The 21,440-nt window shown below is 38.9% G+C and overlaps 1 protein-coding gene across 10 annotated transcripts in view; it reads left to right on the top strand.

Annotated features, from left to right (window-relative positions):
* LOC137237551 (uncharacterized) overlaps positions 1-21,440 on the top strand; it is a 1,245,508-nt gene that overhangs the window by 403,234 nt on the left and 820,834 nt on the right. For 2 of the 10 annotated variants that reach the window (XM_067761308.1, XM_067761309.1), the window contains one exon: positions 8,105-8,288. The exons of the other annotated variants lie outside the window; for them this stretch is intronic. The gene's annotated coding sequence lies outside the window, so the exon portion shown is untranslated. The remainder of the gene's footprint in view (positions 1-8,104; positions 8,289-21,440) is intronic. 10 annotated transcript variants of the gene reach the window in all.

The raw sequence follows: 21,440 nt of genomic DNA on the forward strand, positions 1-21,440 counted from the left end.
TTTCCTATTTCTATTCCGGTTCTTATTCCTATTACTTTTCTTACCCTGTTGGCATTCATTCTTATTCCGATTCCTATTCCTGTTCAAATGCTATTTCTATTCCTATTTCTATTCCGGTTCCTATTCCTATTACTTTTCTTATCCTGTTGCCATTCTAGTCTTATTCCTATTCCTATTCCTGTTCAACTGCTATTTATGTTTCTATTCCTATTTCTCTTCCAGTTCCTATTCCTATTACTTTTCTTATCCTGTTGCCATTCTATTCTAATTAATATTCTTATTCATGTCCAAATGCTATTTATATTTCTATTCCGGTTCCTATTCCTATTACTCTTTCTATTCTTATTCATATTCCTATTACTGTTCAAATGCTATTTCTATTTCTATTCCTATTTCTATTCCAATTCCTATTACTTTTCTTATCCTGTTGCCATTCTATCCTTATTCCTATGCCTGTTCAAATGATATTTCTATTTCTTTTCCTATTCTTATTTCTATTCCGATTCCTATTCCTATTACTTTTCTTATCCTATTGGCACTCTATTCTTATTCCTATTCCTGTTCAAATGATATTTCTATTTCTATTTCTATTCCTATTCATATTTCTATTCCGGTTCCTATTCCAACTACTTTTCTTATCCTGTTGGTCTATTCTTATTTCTATTCCTATTCAAATGCTATTTCTATTTCTATTCCTATTTCTATTTCTATTCCTGTTCCTATTCCTATTACTTTTTTTATCCTATTGCCATTCTATTTTTATTCCTATTCCTGTTCAAATGATATTTGTATTTCTATTCCTATTTCTATTCTGGTCCCCATTCCTATTACTTTTCTTATCCTGTTGGCATTCTATTCTTATTCCTATTCCTATTCCTGTTCAAATGCTATTTCTATTTCTATTCCTAATCCTATTTATATTCCGATTCCTATTCCTATTACTTTTCTTATCCTGTTGCCATTCTATCCTTATTCCTACTCTTATCCCTATCCCGATTCCTATTCCTATTCCTATTTCTACTCCTTTTCCTATTCCTATGCCTATCCCTTTTCTTATTCTTATTAAAATTCCTATTTCTATTCATATTTTTGTTCCTATTCGTATTCCTTTTTCTATTTTTATACTGGTACCTTTTCCTATTTAAACATCTATTCCCGTCTCTACGGCAAGTGCCATAGACTTGGCAATTTACCCCCTTTTATAAGACCTTTCAGATCCTAGTTCCTCTTGTACAATGTCTCCTTAATAAATATTGTTGCTATTTTGATCTCACCTGTACCAAAGTGTGGTTCTTTAGCTCACCCGCGCATACTAGCCGATGGAAGAAATAAGTGGATAGGAAGTACCTACCCTGCGCGATATTTATATCATGCGTGGTGACTAGAGGACGAGCAAGGAGGAAGTCTTTTGTCCCACGATCAATGAAAAAAGCAGGATTGTGTACCATATTGAAATGAAAAGGTGTTCGAAGACTTGGAAACTGTCCGTAATATAGTCATCTGTTATAGAATAGCTAAAAAATACGAACGCAACTACTCCGCTGCCGTGCGATAAGAAACCGCCAGTAGGTAGGTTTCCAGCAGGCTACAGCTTAAAAAAGACGGATGCTGCCTAAAGAGTAACGTTGTGGCCTACCAAAGCAGTTCAAGGATAAGAAAATAAATGCTGCCAGTACTGCGCACTTGAGATAACTGCGGATAACCAAAGGTTTAAGGACCGAGGAGGAGCATACACATGCCCAAATATTATCGCAGAATCAGGCCACCTAATGTTACCCACTGTACTATTAATTTAAGAGCGTTGTCTGGTCATGAAAAGCGACCAATATGCAGCCATATTCTTGGTACATAAATACACATAGAAACCACAAGCTTCACCACCGCTAAGATGTCGTTAAGCATGCAATGATAACACTCGCACCATCGTAAATTTGTGGCCGTCTTTGTTGCGTTAGTTCGCGTTATTAATGTTGCATCGTCTTCAAAGTAACAAAAGGGAATACATAGCCAGTTGCTGGATGCGAGTCAACTGCAAAGTTATATTTTATCGGCTTTCATGGCTTATGTCTATGTATACGCTTAACGATTTTTGTGGAGACAAACATTTTGACTCACCAGGCTAAGAAGCACCCCAGGGAGACGCGCTTCACTCTGGCTCAACTTAGGTGTAGATATTTTAATAAGTTAAACTCGTCAAGAATCAACCCCGACATACCCACTATATGACCAACTTAGAACGTGTACCCATATGGCACCAACCCTCCTTTCAATTGCAATGTGGAACAAACGCCTCTAACACCCATATCCATTTGGTCCAAAGCTGTTGAAACTGGAAATTTCCTCAAACTCCCATTAGAAGATATAATGTACGACGGCACCTATTATATGGGGCGAGGCACTGCTACAATAACAACAACAAGAAGACCGATGGCGATAAGGATCGCTACATTTGTGTTAAGCGATGCCTCTACAACGGCTTGAAAGTCAATCCCTGCGAATTTTACCCCAGCAGGGACAATGAAAGTGTTTGTTTAAAATTAGATAACTTAAGTTACTACGATTTAAGATCTCCGAGCAGGAGTATATTGATATTCACTTTACCTATTTCCAACGCTCACTAAAGGGCTCTTCAAGGATGGGACTCCCTTCTACGTTGGAAGGTGTACGCACAAAAATCTCACCTCCCATGCCCAACCAAATTTTTTGTACCTGGAATCGCAGCTAGCATTACTTCGGTCACTGACTCAGACTACGTGAGCTTTGCGAATACTCTCACGCTTATAGACTAAGCAACTTTTTTTCGTATAGTTAAAAGTGTATGCCTACATGAAGCTGCTGACAGTATGGTATCTGTCACTTCATCACGTTATGATCAATATTTTCGTAGATTGTTGTAGCAAGATTTCTACCCGCTTTTGCACCGTATTCGAAAAATCCGTTTCATTCCTCAATAAGCAGCACAGCTTCTGCAGAAACCGACGATAAGCTGTAAGTAGCGAAGTTCAAGATTTCCACTACGTTTAAAACTGTAGTATCCACGTCCGGCATTTGCTCCTAGTCCTAGTCTTGATATTAATACTAACTTGTCCGTTTATACCCCCGTAAAAATTTAGGCCAAGTGCCCTGTACAATTCGCGTTGTATGCTTTTTAGTTTTTCCTTGGCTGCACGAGCCCGACTCCAAATGGCATGGCAGGTATACATTTGATAGTGTTTGCCGAGGGACGATCCCGCTTATTATGTTATTTTTATGCTGTTTAGTTCAATACGGTGGCCTAGTTGATCCTTATATCCAAGTATTTTGCTTTTTTGCGTTTCTTCCTTCCTCTTCTAGCGATAAGGAGACTCCCCGAAGGTTTAGGGAGCCTTATCGGCGTTAATGATACTTTGCTATATATTCACCGCGTAGAACCTTCTAGGTTATCCATCCTCCTCATTTTCAAGGCTAGGTGAGGTTGATGATTGAGTTTGAGAAGCTATAAATTTCACTAGAAACCCATTTAAAGATCGCTGCGTAAACTCTTGAATTCCGTGGAGTTGCGGACTTATTTTTATTAGTCTCTAGCCTTCATATTTATTAAAAGGGATGCGCCTTTCCTGATGAATCGTCCCACTATTTGCGCTGCGCATGACCTGGTTTACTTTAATATCATCCCAAAGTGCAAACGATATAGGCTATAGCGTATCTGAAGCCTGTTGTAAATAACATTTTCGGCACCGAGGCCTTGTCCGATGTCTATTGTACAGTGCAGTTGTCTTCGCCTTCTTTACTGCATTTAGCACCTTACTTATGGATTTCCTTCTTCGAAAACCATGATATCGGTAAGACAGTCCTCCCCCAACCTCCATTTCTGCTTGGATAGTAAACAAAACGTTCTCAATATTTGTCATGTTGTTCTCGCCCATCACCTGATTCGTTGAATGGAATTTCTTCCAGATACGTACATCCCTCCGTCCTCTGAAGAAAGTATGTATCACAAAGGAATGATCTCTAAATGAACTCTTAGACTCATATATTTTGATTTTGTTGTTTCTGTCCGCAAAGCACTAACTACAACACAGAGGTCTTAAACAGTTTACAGCTTCTTGACTTTTATGTAGCATACATTAGGTACGTTGTGAGATGGGTATGATTACAGTTATTTGGCATGTGTATTTAGCGAATGGGCATTACTTTGCTTCTTCTTACTATTGTCCTCTTTCTCTTTTCCAGACATGCTGCATTTAAAATATGTGTTTAAAATTTGCTGGATATTTTTGAAAGCTTTTGAGCATCCGGCTACTAAATAAGCTTAAATTAAATAAATGTAAAAACTTAATTAATTTTCCGAAATGTAGAAAGCTGTTGCTACTTATATTCGTATATTAGAGTGCCCTTTCAACATTATAGCGTAGTATGCTCCCAGAAGATTTGGGCCGAGCTTCTCTTTCATAGTTTGCGTGCTGGTTTGGTGCTTTTTATTTTTACCTACAAATTGGAGGGCCTGAATGTTTTAATGTCGAGGTCCTGTACCTATAGCTGCAGACTGTGCAGCATATTCAGAAAAGATTATAATGCTGAGATATTCGTGGATCATATAATCAAAGTAAAGAAAAATGATAAGAGGCCTAAAATGGCTACACCGCAGTAGAAACGACCAGGCAATAGAGCCAGAACCAAAGCACGGATTAGAAATAAGGCCTTCCGACCCCAAAGAAGAAGTCGGGGCAAGAATTGGAGACAAAACCTTCCCAACCGAGTTAATAATAACAACATCAGAATATTCGGGTTTAACCTCCATCGGTAATGGCGTACAGATAAGGAGACGTGGTCGAGGGGTACTTCAAATTACTAAAACAACCAAATTAAAAAAGGTGGTAATTAGACGGTAGCTGGTTTAGTTCGGGTTGTTGTTGTTGTTGTTGTAGCGATAAAGACACTTCCCAAAGGTCTTGGGGAGTGCTATCTATGTTGATGGTCCTTTGGGGAATGCAGATCCGGTACCAAGCCCGACCATCTCGGGAACGATTTGTTATGACCACATGCGACCTTCTAGGCCATACCGCCCTCCCACCCCCTAGATCCATGAAGAGTACGGGGTCGCCACAGATAGGTGAGGTTGACAATTGGGTTTGGAGAAGCTATATATTGCGCTGGCAACCTGAAAGGTTTGCGCTACACAACCCCTAGAATATATTTGGTATTTTAGTCGCCTTTTACGATAGGCATACCTACCGTGGGTATATTCTAATACCCCTAACCCGCTGGGGGTTGCGGGTAAAGTCCCTAACTGACTTTAAAGCTTTCGATGCTTCTTCCTGTGAAAAAATGGCTATTCATGGCAGAAATTCACTTCATATACTAATAATAAGAAGGTCATTCATTGGGCGCTTTCAGCGAAAATAATTTTTGTTAAGATGTTGCAAACATGTTTCCGTCACTTGAGTGATAAAAAATTTATTCTCTGAACGCCGCGTTGAGCCAACTGCCAAGTGAAATAATTACGCTTAAATTTAAAGAAAAAGGACTACTTAAATTATTTTTCACACTTCGCAGTAATAATAAGAGACAACATTTTACTCATAACCAACACTTTAAAATGTCAAAGAACTGTCAGATAGGCGAATAAACACAATGAGTGAATGAAGCGAAAAAAATGTGTGCTCAGTTATTTGACGTAAAATTCCAACCGTTGAGTGAATCTACTCATCGCAGCGTTTAGAAAGTTATTACTCAACAACCGATCAACAGTTGTGTTCTCTGAAAGCGCCCATTTACTGTATTTTCATTAACTTAGCTTATGCTGATTTTCAGGTTGTAACGATAAGTGAAAATTGTTGACACTGATAAAATGTCGTTGACACCACAACAACTTTAACTGCCATTAAACAATAACAACATGCACTATAACAACAGCTCTGGTATTTATCGCAGCCACTATAGTTAGTGTTGTTGTTATTGTTTATATTTTTTTATTTCTTTCTTATTTTTATCGCCGTATTGTGGAAAGCCCTCACACTCAATTCTGCACTCCACGACCTTGGTTTGATGTTGATCTTGCTTATAAACTGCAAATTACTTACAATACATACATGCTTTAATGACATTGTTGATACAACAATGTTGCTGCTATTGTTTGCAATTCTTTTGTATCAAGACGAAAGTGGTATTGTTGTGGTTTGCTGGTGGTTACCCTTATCAGCCTGACGAAAGTGTTGTTTCTTTGCTTCCAAATGATGTTTATCCCTTACTCTTGGGGAAACTTTTTTAATATACAAAACAAAAAAAACAACAATTTTTCTCGAGATGACTTAAATTTTGGCACTTATATGGCTACAAATATTAACAAGTAAGGAAGGCTAAGTTCGGGTGTAACCGAGCATTACATAGTCAGCTGAGAGCTTTGGAGACAAAATAAGGGAAAAACACCATGTAGGTAAATGAACCTAGGGTAACCCTGGAATGTGTTTGTATGACATGTGTATCAAATGAAAGGTATTTTATGTGGGCGTGGGCCATAGTTCTATAGGTGGACGCCATTTAGGGATATCGCCACAAAGGTGGATCAGGGTTGACTCTAGAATATGTTTGACCGATATGGGTATCAAATGAGAGGTGTTAGGTGTTAATGAGTGCTTTAAAGGGAGTGGGCCTTTGTTCTATAGGTGGACGCCTTTTCGAGATATCGCCATAAAGGTGGAACAGGTGTGACTCTAGAATGTGTTTGTACGATTCAAATGAAAGGTGATAATGAGTATTTTAAAAGGGAGTGGACCTTAGTTCTATAGGTGGAAGCCTTTTCGAGATATCGCCATAAATATACCCGGGGGGAGGGGGACTCTAGAATGTGTTTGTACGATACGGGAATCAAATGAAAGGTGTTAATGAGTGCTTTAAAAGGGAGTGTGCCTTAGTTCTATAGGTGGACGCCTTTACGAGATATCGCCATAAAGGTGGACCAGGGGTGACTCTAGAATGTGTTTGTACGACACGGGAATCAAATGAAAGGTGTTAATGAGTGCTTTAAAATGGAGTGTGCCTTAGTTCTATAGGTGGACGCCTTTACGAGATATCGCCATAAGGGTGGACCAGGGGTGACTCTAGAATGTGTTTGTACGATATGGGTATCAAATGAGAGGTGTTAATGAGTATTCTAAAAGGGAGTGGGCCTTAGTTCTATAGGTGGACGCCTTTTCAAGATATCGCCATAAAGGTGGACCAGGGGTGACTCTAGGATTTGTTGATACGTTATGGGTATTAAACGAAAGGTGTTAATGTGTATTTTAAAACGGAGTGAGCCTTAGTTCTATTGGTGGACGCCTTTTCGAGATATCAACATAAAAGTGGACCAGGGGTGACTCTAGAATGTGTTTGTACGAGATGGGTATCAAATGAGAGGTGTTAATGAGAATTCTAAAAGGGAGTGGACCTTAGTTCTATAGGTGGACGCCTTTTCGAGGTATCAACATAAAAGTGGACCAGGGGTGACTCTAGAATTTGTTTGTACGATATGGGTATCAAATGAAAGCTGTTGATGAGTGCTATAGTACAGGATAATTTTCATACAACTGGGAGGCTAGGGTTTCGAGATATAGCCCAAAACGTGGACCCGGATACACCTAGAATGGGTTTTTATATTATGGGTATCAAATTGAAGCTGTTGATGAGAGCTCTAAAGTTCACTGTGATATTCGATATGATCGCATCAACCTGGAAAAACTGATAAATATGCATGCGAAGCCGAAATAAAGACATGAATTAATAATACCCACATACCTATTTACATACGTCCTATTCGATTTGCCTGAAATTTGGTATATAAATTTGCTTATATTAGTATTTACGATCCTTTTTTCCGGGAAGTAGACCAGAGACGGACTGTAGTACTCCGTACACATACAAATATTTCACATCTTATATCGTGGGCACAGATGTTGTCACATCAAAAATTCAAAGTAGACTAGTACGGTTTTATGTGAAAATTTTCAAATTTTTCGCATGTGCCGGGCTTTTACTGTCAATTATTATAAAGAAGTATAGAAATTATATATAAATCCAAGATCTTAAATTCAAAAATTAAATCAACGACACTCAAAGGTAGACTTTTAAATCTCTCTGTTTGCAGGTAAGCGACATTTAACCATTTTTGACTAATGACAGTAAAGGGTGGTTTATTCGGAAGCTACTTATGTGAATTTACATACCTGCCTGGCAAATTGAAAAGCTAAATTTCATATGATGAAGAATTTACTTGCACCAAATGATAATTGTATGTTGTCTGTGGAAGTTGCAAAGAAGTCGAGGACTAAGTGAGTAGAATATAAAGCATATAAACTTCTATATGTACGTATGTATATAAATCTTGCAGTATAATTAGAGGACCTTATTAGTTCTCTTGTCAAAACCGATAGGATCAGTTTTCAAATGCATTTCAAATAACCATTGGTAGAATTTTATACTATATAATAATAGATATATATTGAAACACTGCCTTCGTGGTGTGATGGGAGCGTGATCTGCCTACCACATTTAAGATACTGGGTTCATGCCCCGGACAAAGCAACATCAAAAATTTTAGAAACAAGGTTTTGGCAAGCACCGAGTGTATTTATGCCATGAAAAGCTCTCAGTGAAAACTCATCGGCCTTGCAGATGCCGTTCGGGGTCGGCATAAAACAAGTAGGTCCCGTCCCGTCAATTTGTAGGAAAAATTGAAAAAGGAGCACGGCGGAAATTGGAAGAGAAGCTCGGCTTGAAATATTGAAACGATGTTCCGTCATTCCTTGCCAAATTTAGTTTGGAGACAAACTGGTTTCGAAGTTGCAATGTCATCAGTTTCATTTTTCGTTCTAACTAATAACTTGGCTTAGTTTCACTTCCAACTTCCGTCGGGCTAATTAAAAAGTTTTTCTACAAATTGGCTGTACGGTAACTAAATGTTTTATGCTGGCTCGCCGAGCGGCATCTGCAAACAGGTATATTTTCGCTGGAAAGTTTTCATGGCAGAATAACATCCGAAGTGCTAAATAGCTGGAAGAGCGCGACCCCGATTAGAAAATGTTTTTCTAAAGTGTTTTGATATTGCTTTCCGCGGGACTGGAACCCGGGTCCATTGGTTTGGTAGGCGAGCATATAAAAGTACACTTTAATAAGCAATTTTTGCTAGTTGTGAGTCATATTTTGATTCGGAAATATATGGTGAAAAAATCGGCATAAAATGGAATCAAAGTGCGTTTTTCAAATCCATCTCAAATCTTCCTCAATTTGAAAATACAAATTCGAGAAAAAATTTACATTTTTTAAAGTCTTGCCAGTCTGCTTACACTACAACTTGCACAACAAAATGAAAGATACGAAATTTTGTATAAATACTAACCTGTACTCAAATTAGATTGTTATTGATAATGCCACGCCCACTTTTACGGTATCAAAAATTTCGAGAAATGAAAAACAAATGCGATAGGAACGCGTAAGTTTTACAAAATAACATCCAGCCTAATGTATAAATATAAATATAAGTGGTGCTTGTAAGACAATAAGTGTCGGTAACTTGAATAATTAAAGCACGTAAGGTTATCAAAATATTGTATTTCTGCTGGAAATTTGAGTTAGTAAGAAGCTCACACCTCAACGGCATAATTAAAATGTAATATTAAACGAAATTTAATCGAATAATTTACATTAAGCGCAAAAGCAAAAATTCGGTAGAGATTACTGTAAATAAAATGAATAGCACCCTACAGACATGCTTAACGTGAGTGTTGCAATCTTTATAATAACAAAAGTGTACAGACTTCAGATAGCTTTTGCTAGAAAATTGACGTTGTAAAAACCACGATATATGAAACAAAAAAACCAGTAAGAAAGTCTAAATTCGGGTGAAACTGAACATTATATATCCAGCTGTGCACTTGAAACGCTGTTGTTGTTTGTGTAGTGTGGTTAATAGTGTTATAAGGCTGCACAATCAAACATATATGATTATATTCTGAATACATTTTCGTTCAGAAGAACCAAATATAATACAGAGACTAACACTAATAAATAATAAATATTCCGATTATTTTGCACCTTCTGCTAACTCTCGTATCGCTGAACTCTCGAATAAATAACTCCAATATTCAGTATTGCAAAATGGTCCTTACTTAGACTACTTTAAGAATAGTGAAATGACACTTATGCTTCACAACTAATAGCGTGTTTAAATCAAAGTGATTCTGATTCCTTAGCTTGCGCTGCTTTTATACTCTCCATTGCCTCGGTCGCATATTTTTCCTAAGGTCTAGACTTTTCAGGAATAGTTGCATCTCATACTTGGTTACTTAGATATATGCTTGTGTATATGTGAGTAGAAACTACTGCTTTTACTTGATGACTACATGTGTGTATGTGAGATATCTCTTCACTTCGAGCTACTGGTTATATGTGTGCAAGTCTATAAGTTTGGTTGTTTGGTGTATTTGTTCCTGTGATTTTTTACTAACAGCATAGTGATGCTAATATTCGTTACATTATTTTGGAAATAGTAACAAAAAAAAAAGGGGGAGGGGGTTACGCTCATTTTCAAAATTGCTTCAAGTTTTGTTCTTAGCTCAATCATAACACTACTGGGGTAGAACATCAGTCAAACGCTTCCCAAGGCGATCGGTTCTATGTACCGGAGCGACTCGGGACTTTTCCCGACCAAGGACTGTCATTTCAGTGTGACCCCATCTAATTTGTTTCGTCCCTCCCACAAATTGTCATCCTCCCAGCAGCTCCTTGTAGCAGGACTGCTCCATATTCTCTTACTCCGGGAAGGCATCGAATCCAATCCGGGTCCGTCTCCTGACCCCGGTCCTGAGAAATGGTTTAGCTGCATCTGCCGGAAAAGGATCTTTTTAGGACGGTCATACTCTGTTCAGTGTGTCTCGTGCAAGGGATGGTTGCATCGGACAGGTTGTTCTGGGCTTGATCCCAAAACCCGAAGTCCACGTAACTTTTATAAATCTTTTGTGACTCCTTGCTGTTCACGCCCAAGGGCGTCCCGTAGTCTACGCTTTAGCGCCCCCACTACCCTCCAGCAGCCCCGCTGCTCATCAAGCCACAACAAGTACCCGCTGCTGCTCGGGCCCCACGGCGCCAACAACTCAAACAGCTGATACCACTCATAACTTCTACCTTGGTAGTAGAGTTGGTAGCAATGCTGAGCATCAGCCCCTGCCCCCGTCTTATCCCCCCTCTTTTCCGGCAGCAATCGTGCAGGTCAGGGAAACAGACTCTTAGTTCCTACCTCCGTTTGCACCGTCTGCCAGCACAGAATATATAGGTTTGCGACATCCGCCCAATGCAGCTCCTGCCTTGGGTGGTGCCACTTTCCCAGATGTTCTGGTCTCCGCGACGGCAACCCCCCGACGGGTTTCATCGCGCCATGTTCCCAGGTCGCAAACCCAAATCATCCGGGTACCCCAATGCTTGCCCAAGGACGCCCAGTCCCAGGGCCGCAACAGCAATTGCGTCCTGGCCTTCCACAACCCAGGCGTAGTCACCCTTCACTTACCCCCAGAGTGGCGACGTCTCCCCTTATGCACTTCAGAATCCTGCAGTTAAACTGTAATGGACTAACTGGGAAGATTACGGAGATAGTCGATTTCATGAAGCGGCACAACATCCGCATTGCTGCGATTCAAGAGACTAAACTCACAGCAAGATCTGCATTGTAGACCTGCTCTGGGTATAACGTCCACAGGAAAGACCGCGAGAGCGAAATGGAGGCGGTCTGGCGTTTATCATACACCACTATGTGCAATATTATATATTTGATCCTGGCATCGACCGCAGGGACAATGTCTTAGAACGTCAAGGCCTAGCTGTCCGGTCAGGCGATGCAAACCTAGAAATCATCAACATCTACATCCCTCCTGCCACCTGTTGCCCCAGTAGATACCGCCCTAATATCAGGCCCTTACTCACTGGCAACAATCGCATTATCTGAGGCGATTTCAATGCCCATCATGATCTATGGCATTCAAACTTGCGGGCGGACAGTAGGGGTGAGATTTTGGCGGATCAAATAGAAGAAACGAAGTTCTGCACAATAAACGGAGACGCCCCCACACGTATGGTAGGAAGCTGTCACAGCTCGCCAGATATCTCAATCGTGAGCGCAGAACTCGTAAACTGCGTCAACTGGCAGCCGATGGTATCATTGGCATCCGACCACCTGCCCATACTTATTTCGCTTGAGCGTACCGCCGACTTCATCGAAAAACGCACTTTCATAAACTTCAAAAAAGGAAAGTGGGAAGAATATAAATCCTTTACAGACAGCCGCTTTGCTGCCCTCCCTATCCCGACTGATGCCCGCCAAGGGGAGCGTGCCTTCCGTAAGGTCATTAAATCCGCCTCGGAACATTTCCTTCCCGCCGGGAGAATTCCCGAAATCCGGCCCACTTCCGGGCGGAGGCCGCAAACTTAGCGAGAGAACGTGACCTTATAAGACAGCTTGATCCAGGCGACCCCCAAATAAGGGATATAAACCAACGCATCAGATTGCTTGTGGATGAACACAAGCGGGCGAAATGGGAGGAGCACCTAAGAGGTTGTAACCTCTCTACCGGTGTGGGTAAACTTTGGTCCATCGTAAAGTCCCTATCGAATCCGACTAAGCACAAAGACAAAGTTTCCATCGCCTTTGGCGACAAAGTGCTGTCGGAAGCGAAAAAATGCGCGAGCGCTTTCTGCCGACAATATATAATGCATCCTACGGTCGACAAAGATAGACGGAAAGCCAATAGACACGCACATAAACACAAATTCAGCGCTTCACCAATCACCATCACCGCTAAAGAGGTTGAGAACGCCATTGGTCGTGCTAAACCATCCAAAGCAGTGGGCCCAGACGGCATAGCCATGCCGATGCTTAAAAGCCTAGGGAAAGAGGGTTTCAAATATTTGGCGCATGTCTTCAATCTGTCTCTTTCCACCTTTGTCATACATGAGAAATGGAAAATGGCCAAGGTGGTCCCGCTACTAAAGCCTGGGAAACCAGCTAACATAGGTGAGTCGTATCGTCCGATATCTCTACTATCGCCAGTGGCAAAGACGCTTGAAGCCATTTTGCTCCCTTATTTCCAAGCAAATTTGCAGCTAGCCCCTCATCAGCATGGCTTCAGAAAACTCCATAGCACTACATCCGCGCTAAATGTCATTAGCACCCAGATAAATTGCGGTTTGAATCAATATCCCCACCATAGAACAGTACTCGTAGCGTTAGACCTATCAAAAGCTTTTGATACGGTCAACCATGGCTCGTTGCTGCAAGACCTGGAAGGGTCTACCCTTCCCCCATGTCTTAAAAGGTGGACCGCAAATTATCTGGGTGGTCGGCAGGCATCGGTGCAATTCAGAAACGAAACATCAAAACAAAGGAGAATTAAACAAGGGGTGCCACAGGGTGGTGTCCTATCCCCGCTTTTGTTTAATTTCTACATATCTAAGCTACCTTCACCACCGGAAGGATTCACAATCGTTTCCTACGCCGATGACTGCACAATAATAGCCACAGGCCCAGGCCCAAAGATCGTTGCGCTATGCAGTAAAATAAACGGCTACCTCCCTGATCTCTCCAGTTTTTTCGCCTCGCGAAACCTGGAATTATCACCGACTAAATCTTCCGCGACCTTATTTACAACAGCCGTAACAAAATCCTCAAATCCCTCGCTGGCAGTACTTGGGGAAAAGATAAATAAACGCTCATGACTACATACAAAGCAATTAGCCAGCCGATTACGTGCTACGCGTCACCCATATGGTCGCCAAGCCTAAAAATCACCCACTGGAAGAAACTACAGGCCTGCCAAAATACTGCTCTCAGAATCGCCACGGGCTGTCTTCTTATGTCCCCAGAACACCATCTGCATAAGGAGGTGAGAATACTCCCCATCAGGGAGAGAAATGAGATGCTGACCAAACAGTTCCTGTTGAATACCCAGAAACCTGGGCATCCCAACAGACATCTGATTGCTGAACCAGCACCGCCTAGGGTCTTAAAGAGTCATCTCCGTAAGCATTTTGAGGAAATACGGCACCTGAGAACCCAGCCGTATGAAGTGAAAAAACACAAGCAGGTCCTTGGTGAACTCCATAAACAGGCGTCGGACTTTTATGCCGGGAATTGCCCGGTGAATCCAGTGCTTAACGAAAATTATCCAAAACTTGCGGAAGAGGAACGCATACTCCCCAGGGAAACGCGTGTCACTCTTGCTCAACTTCGTTCTGGATACTGTAACAGGTTAAACTCTTACCTATCCAGAATCAACCCCGACATACAAAATGTATGCCCCGATTGCAACCTGTCCCCACATGACACCAACCATCTCTTCAATTGTAATGTGGAACCAACGCCTCTAACACCCCTTTCCTTATGGTCCACCCCTGTTGAAACGGCAAGTTTCCTTGGACTCCCGTTAGAGGATATTGATGACAATTTGTGATCGGTCGCGGCTATTAGGTGGGGCGAGCATTGCTACAACAACAACAACAACAACAACATCAGTCAATTATAATTAAATACCATAGAGTTATTGCAAACTTTGTTAAGGTTAGACATTTTGGAAAAGTGGACGTGGTATTTAACCGGTTTTGATTATTATTTCAATGTAATATCTTCAAACTTTAAACTTCCAAATTTTCGTCTTCTAAATATCCCATATTCCTTTTGGGACTTTTTGGAATATATTCTTTGCGTCATAAAATTTATCTACCTGCCAAATTTCATTAACTTAGTGGTATTCGTTTTAGAATTATCTCATTTTTTCAATTTTTCTAAATTTTCGATATCGAAAAAGTGGGCGTGGTTATCGTCCGATTTCGCTCATTTTCAATGCCAATCTATTTCGTGTTCAGGTAATCCCGCATACCGAATTTGGTGAAGATATCTCAATATTTTTTCAAGTTATAATGTTAACGGACGAACATGGCTTAAACAAATTTTTTTTTCGATACTAATGATTTTCATCTGTCTCGATTCATTTATACCAGTACAACCAAGCGTTATCCAATCAAATTTATAATACCCTGTATAGCTTGGTATAATAATAATAATCACTTTGGTCTGGGGTATTCTGTTAGTTAGGGTAGCACACTACCTCTACTAAAGCATACTTTTGGTACTTTTTACAGTACTTTTTCCAGGATTTTCTGTGTGGCAGGCGTAGCACGCTATTATACCCCACGGTGGTCGTCAAGCTCTTTTCAGCTAAAAAATAGTTATTAATGTCACCCTGCGAATACCAATGAAAGCTTTTAAAATAACAGTTTTCCGCCAATATTGGAGTAACAATTAGCATGAAAGTTGTTCGCTGTTGAAATGACTACGAAATGACTAATAAAACAGTCCCTTCAACAGAAAAATCTGTTGGATTGACTGTTATTTTTACATAATACTGTTAACTTGAAACCAACAGTTTTTGTTCTGTTCAAATATGTAATTAGACAAATGTGTTTTCGTTGACAAAAACTTCAGTTGATTTAACAATAAGGCGATCAGCTTTACTAAATTACTGTTAATTCAATAGCAGTGACGTAGTGAGGTTTTCTTGCGCCCGGGGAAAATATTTTTTTGGCGCCCCCCAACGCCACCCATTTTATTGCCAAAACAATATATGCCCCTATTACCGTTTACAACTCAACTCTGGTTGGGTTGGAACTTCGCAATTTGGTATTACCGATTACAACTCAACCTGTAAAAAAAAAAAAAATGCCGGTTGAGTTGTCTAGTCTAACAACTTTTTGTGGCATTACCGTTTACAACCTTGTGTTGGTGTAGTTGTCAAAGACGTCAAAATCTTACAACTGATTACTAGCAGTTGTTTCATACAATTCTGCAGTTGTTTTGAAAAAATGTTAAGTTTTAGAAGACGGTTCACCACCTAATTTTTAACAAACATTTTCAAAGTTGGTATCAAAAGACACGCTTCGACCTCTGATTTAAGAACTGTCATATCATTTCCGTTCAAATTTTCATATGGTTTTACCAGATTTTTTGTACACACTATTGCAGAAAGGCGTTGGATCCACCCAGGGTTATTTTTACAAATCGCGGCCAAATGCCGCCAGCACAGAAAGATCTTCTGTGCAAAAAAACTGTGGATCGGGCCTCATATTTCGGACACTCTCTGGGCCATTTTGTGGGTTTTTGTAAATATTTTTCGACAGAAATAAAATTTTTAATTTCCGCTTTCGAAACCTAAATACGGAGATCGAAACGCGTCTTTTGATATCACCTTTGATAAAAGTTAGATGGTGCATGGGCTCATAAAACATTACAAAAAAAAAAAAAACAAAAAATTTAAAGCCGGTAGTTAAACCTTTTTTAATCAAACAATAATCGACAATCTTGTACACATTCATAGAAAAAACAACGTTTACACGAAGGATTGCATTGAATAACTTTTTGACTTTATGGAGCGACATTCCGAAGTTGGACGAGGCTGGCCCCAGTTCGGATGCAGCCAAAATAGGCGGAATTATGAGAACGTGAGTCCCATTGATACTAATCACTACTCCTGGGAATTCTGTTTTAGAGTAAAATATAAATTTTGCTGTTTTGGTTTTAATCCACTTCGCACAAATATGCTCCTCAATAATATCTAAAACCAGTCCAACACCAAAATCATTTCCACAGCATTTTTGATAGCTGCCATCCGCAAGGAATCGGAGTGTGGCGCATAATTTTAAAATAGGGGTAAAGCCTTCCCTCGAACGCGTTTGCGGAAATGGTTCTTAATTCTGCTTACTAATGAGCCAAATGCTTCCTTTCAAATCTGCAAAATAACTTCATTTGAAGCTTTCTTCTGCCACTTACAACATTTTCTTACTTGGTGCTTGGTAGTTCCAAGGGATTGGAATGATCATGCGAATGTTTTTCGTATTCGCGACATGTTAATCACCAACATTTTCCCCATTATAAAATAGATTTCACATCATATAATATCTTGTAATAACAAAATCATATTTGCAAATGCTTAAATTTTTGCCACAAATTGATCAGCTGTTCATTTATCTGTCAAATCATTACTTTCTTAGGTTGGCAGCACCAATTTAACTTCAACTCAAATAAGTTGTAATTCATAATACCAAACAGGAGTTGAGTTGTCTGAAAGTTGAGTTGTTTTAATTACAACCCAACTAAGTTGAGTTGTATACCGTAATAGGCCCCATAATTTTATATATTCCAAAATTAATAAACCAATAAAGTCGTAGGCTGAAGGTATCATCGATAAGTAGACTCAAATACATATTTAATTATAATCTGATTATAAAACATTATTAAAAATAATATCTATTTGCAAATTTTTGTTGCCTTTGAAGAAGCAAATATATCAATGATATCATCAAAATTTATTATTTAAAACTTTTCTTTTTCTATACTTAATAATGTTAGGTCACCTTGTCGCATCGTAGAACGTAAATATATATGTAACAAGTAAGGAAGGCTAAGTTCGGGTGTAACCGAAAATTACATACTCAGTTGAGAGCTATGGTGACAACATAAGGGAAAATCACCATTTAGCAAAATGAACCTAGGATAACCCTGGAATGTGTTTGTATGACATGTGCATCAAATGAAAGGTGTTAATGATTATTTAAAACATAGTGGGCCTTAGTTCTATAGGTGGACGCCTTTTCGAGATATCGCAATAAGGGTGGACCAGAGTTAACTCTAGAATGTGTTTGTACGATATGGGTATCATATTAAAAGTATTAATGAGGGTTTTAAAAGGGAGTAGCCCTCAGTTGTATATGTGAAGACGTTTTCGAGATATCGACCAGAATGTGGACCAGGGTGACCCAGAACATCTGCTGTCGGGTACCACTAATTTATTTATATATGTCATACCACGAACAGTATTCCTGCCAAGATTCCAAGGGCTTTTGATTTCGCCCTGCAGAACTTTTTCATTCTCTTCTACTTAATATGGTAGGTGTCACACCCATTTTACAACGTTTTTTCTAGAGTTATATTTTGCGTCAATAAGCCAATCCAATTACCATGTTTCATCTCTTTTTTCATATTTGGTACAGAATTATGGCATTTTTCCATTTTTCGTAATTTTCGATGTCGGAAAAATGGGCGTGGTCATAGTCGGATTTCGGCCATATTTTATACCAAGAAAAAGTGACCTCAGATAAGTACGTGAACTAAGTTTAGTTAAGATATATAGCTTTTTGCGCTAGTTATGGTGTTAACGGCCGAGCGGAAGGACAGACGCTCGACTGTGTATAAAAACTGGTCGTGGCTTCAACCGATTTCGCCCATTTTCACAGAAAACAGTTACCGTCATAGAATCTATGTCCCTACCAAATTTCACAAAGATTGGTAGATTTTTGTTCGACTTATGGCATTAAAAGTATTTTAGACTAATTAAATGAAAAAGGGCGGAGTTACGCCCATTTTAAAATTTTCTTTTGTCTTTGTATTTTGATGCAGCATACCATTACTGGAGTCGAATGTTGACATAATTTACTTTTATACTTTAAAAATGATAATTTTGATTGAGCTTTAGGCTAGATTATTGAATAAAACTTCTTTTTTAGTAGTATTCAAAATATATTTATTTTTCGATATTTCGACTTCAATCTGTAAAGATATTAAATTATTTGTGAAAATTTGACTTAAAAAAAAAATTTTTGTTTTAAGGTGGCCGTGTTCGTCATCCGATTTCGCTATTTGTTATTTAGCACACGTATAGTAATAGGAGTAACTGCCTACCAAATTTCATCATGATATCTTCAACGACTGCCAAATTACAGCTTGCAAAACTTTTAAATTACCTTCTTTTAAAAGTGGGCGGTGCCACGCCCATTGTCCAAAATTTTTCTAATTTTCTATTTTGCGTCATAAGGCCAACGCACCTACCAAGTTTCATCGCTTTATCTGTCTTTGGTAATGAATTATTGCACTTTTTCGGTTTTTCGAAATTTTCGATATCGAGAAAGTGGGCGTGGTTGTAGTCCGATTTCGTTCATTTTAAATAGCGATCTGAGATGAGCGCCCAGCAACCTACATACCAAATTTTATCAAGATACCTCAAAATTTACTCAAGTTATCGTGTTTACAGACGGACGGACGGACGGACATGGCTAAATTAATTTCTTTTTTCACCCAGATCATTTTGATATATAGAAGTCTATCAGACCAATTCTAAATATTCTCCCGGAATTTTGTTCTCGCGGATTTTTTTATTCCCGCGGAAAAATTCCTCCAATTCTGTTCTCCTAGGGAGAACAATAATTGGGGAATAGGAATTTCGAATTTTCGAAGTCAGCTGTTTTGTCAATTGAAATTTCGTTGCACATTTCTTATTTTGTTTAAAAAATTGAAAAGTTTAATTATTGTTGCAAATTTGTTGGAAATTAAGAAATAAAATATAAACATTGCACAGTATTTATTGCATTTCATGTGGTATTCACTGAAATGAGTAATGAATTGATGCCACAGCAACATCAACAGCGGAAAATAAGAAGAAGACGGCCGCATAACACAAATCTGCCGGAGTTGCCTGCTTTCATTCAGCAAAGCAATTTTCTGGCGGCCAAATTGAGTTGAGTTCGTCCTTCATCATATGCCAAAATCTATTTAAGCCTTTTTAAAAAATCCTTGCGCAATTTCTGGATGGCTGCATCAAATTTGTATACCAAGAGCTCTACCGTTGCTTATGATATACTATTCAACTTAAAATAAAGAATATTGTGGTTGTAGTTGTTGTTGTATTAGAAGTGAGAATATTGTGGTAGAATATAAATACACCTTTTAGCACAAATTTGTACAAATAAGTGTTCTTTCTTCAAATAACCAATTTCCTTTAACTATTTTGATGCATTCCCTTTAATTTAACAAGTGAAAAAACTCCTATGAAATGGCAGAGCAATCTCCCTCTCCCTCACATTCATAATACCTACTTTTCTCCCATAACCGGTTTCCGCTTTTTCGAACATTGTTCAGAATAGGAGGAAAGGGAGAAGTGAAAAAACTCACAAGGAATTTTTATTTAGAATACGAGGAATGGGAGAAGGGAGAAAACTCGCACGGAATTTTCGTTTAGAATTGGGCTGTATATCTATCTCGATTAATTTATGCCGTTACGGATTACCATTATGCGAACAAAGTTAATTTACACTGTGAGCTCTGCTCAGCTGAGTATAAAAATCAGTTTTAATTTGCTGAATGAACGTTCGCAACTCGCAATTGATACTGTGATAGTCAAGAGTATTTGAAGTGCCACTCGCATGTTTGGAAAGTCATCTTCTCCATACGAGATTATAAAAGTAAGTTATTCTAACGGAGGGTTCAATTTATTTTCTACTGCGAAGTAATATTTTGCAGACACATATTTCGATAAAAAGTTCTGTTCCATCGAAATCTGTATTATAAAATTCACCCAAGTTTTTACAATTTCTTTCTAAGTCGTTATTATCTTTGTTTAACCAATTTCCAACGTCTAAGAGAAATTAAAATCTAAAATTAAGGCCATTTAGTCATGTAAGTCTTTTACGTATTTCTGGTTGGAGGGCAATCGAGAACACTTCATAACGCGAGAAATTTTACATTCTGCGGAAAAACATCTCTAGCCAACTCGCCGGGCATCTTGGGGCACCTTATTGTAAGAAATATTTTTTGTATTTTACTATATCAATATCCCATTTTTTACAAAGATACTTCTCATTTTCTATTGCTTCTTCACAGAGAATGTCTCGGATTCCGGATAGTTCAGTCGCTAACGATTTAAGATCATGATTCGCTTCTCTAAAATTCATCCCAGGATCTTTTAATCTGAGCTGCACACGGTCAATCCTTCTTAAGGGTTCATACCAGAAATGAACTAATGTTATGAGACTATAATTAGTATATTTTGTAGAATTGTAGCTTCGATTCTGGTGTTGCTTGTGGTGTTAGGGTCCTCTGCTAATTGTTCTTGGTGTTCTACTACATTCACTAGCCCATCGACGATAACGCTAACCGTTTGTTTGGATGTTTCAGATTCACGTTTGACAGTTTTTGTTAAAGCATTTTTTAATAATTCGCATCGTAACGTTGGACGTGAGAAAAAAAAGACATGCTTTCAATTATTCTACAATCTGTGGCAAGTGTTCCGGATATATTAATGCATTTTTAGTATAGAACATTTTTCCAGGAATCAGTAGCAATAGAAATACAAATTATCCAGGAAGTTCATTTTTACGGACCATTTGGCGCCCTCCTGTCAGTAGAGCCCGGCGCAACAACAACAAACCTGATTTGTTGACTTTAATATCTTCATTTATTTCAGTTTAAAGTCTGGTATCTCTTTCCTGTAATAAATAAAATTTATTTGAATAGAAATCATTTATTAAGACTAATAACTTAAATAGATGTGTCAATTGCAGAAGTTATATGGCCGTATCAATATTTGCTAATACAGACATTATAATTACTTTCC

Source organism: Eurosta solidaginis, chromosome 1 (genome assembly GCF_040869045.1).
Source record: "Eurosta solidaginis isolate ZX-2024a chromosome 1, ASM4086904v1, whole genome shotgun sequence".
Taxonomy (NCBI): Eukaryota; Metazoa; Arthropoda; class Insecta; order Diptera; family Tephritidae; genus Eurosta; species Eurosta solidaginis.